The sequence below is a fragment of the Hyaena hyaena genome, unplaced genomic scaffold (genome assembly GCF_003009895.1).
Source record: "Hyaena hyaena isolate Hyena2069 unplaced genomic scaffold, ASM300989v1 scaffold_23, whole genome shotgun sequence".
In the NCBI taxonomy this organism is placed as follows: Eukaryota; Metazoa; Chordata; class Mammalia; order Carnivora; family Hyaenidae; genus Hyaena; species Hyaena hyaena.
The window spans coordinates 3,725,263-3,726,397 of NW_024080655.1; the positions used below are offsets into that span (position 1 = coordinate 3,725,263).

Below are 1,135 nucleotides of genomic sequence, written 5' to 3' on the forward strand. Positions count from 1 at the left end.
CACAGAGGAAAGCAGAGTCATGAGGTGAAGAGAAATAGACACAGAGCCCCTGGATCCAGCCATGCCTGAAGCCAGTGACCCCTGGAATTCCTGATTACCGGGAAGCAAGGCAGTGGCTATGTGAGCTCCTGCAACACAGCCCTTGGGAAAGGAATATCAGGACCTGACTGCTTTGGGGGAAATGTTCTTTTATTTTATTTTGTTTTGTATAAAACTTCTTTATTTTGCATACTTTAATTTCAGAGAAAAATTTTTTAAAAAACGCACAACACACCTCCAAACCCCTTGTTAAATGCAGGAGGGATAGGACTCGAGGCCCCAGTAGGCTGCCTCAGACAAAGACGGGAGGTGAACAACCACTAGACGTCAGCAGAGGGAACAGGTGAAGCGGGTCGCTCGGGGTTGCTGGGGAGATGTGGGGCACTATGCAGAAGGCATGCCATCCACAAGTAGAAGCGAATCCACTTCTTCTATGCAACAGGCATCTTCGTCCCCCTTGAGGAGGCAGATCTTACGAGGAACAGCAGCACTGTGGCTTTGCTGTCACTTCACCTTCCTCTGTGCCCAGGCCTGGCTTGACCACGCGGTTAATGCGGTTGGAGTGAGTCCGGGGATCCTCGAGTGAGAAGCCAGAGAAAGCAGCGCCGTTTCAAACAGCAGCACCTTGACAGCCTGATCCTTCTTGTCGGCCTCCGCCTTCTGCCGTAGCGTGTCCACAGTGGGGGGGTCAGGATTGGTCTCCGGGTGCTTTTGGGCCATCATACCGCCCACTGTAGACTTGTCCCCATGTGCCTGGGCTGTCCTGGCCCGCTGCTCCATGGCCATCCAGCGCGGGTGCTGGTCACGAGGCGGCACAGGGTGAAGATGCTAGCCTGTTGGAATTGTCACCTCCTCAGCCTTTTTAGCCAAGAGGGGAAATGCTCTTAAAAAAATTTTTTTTTAATGTTTATTTACTTTTGAGAAAGAGAGAGAGAGACAGAGTACGAGTGGGGGAGGGGCAGAGAGAGGAGACACAGAATCCGAAGCAGGCTCCAGGCTCTGGGCCATCAGCAGAAATCCTGATGTGGGGTTAAAACCCATGATCCACAAGATCATGACCGGAGCCGAAGTCGGAAGTTCAACTGACTGAGCCACC

At 52.2% G+C, this 1,135-nt stretch overlaps 1 pseudogene; it reads right to left on the reverse strand.

The window, feature by feature from the left end:
• Window positions 1-423: 423 nt before the first annotated feature.
• LOC120228388 lies at window positions 424-825 on the reverse strand (annotated as a pseudogene).
• Window positions 826-1,135: the final 310 nt, after the last annotated feature.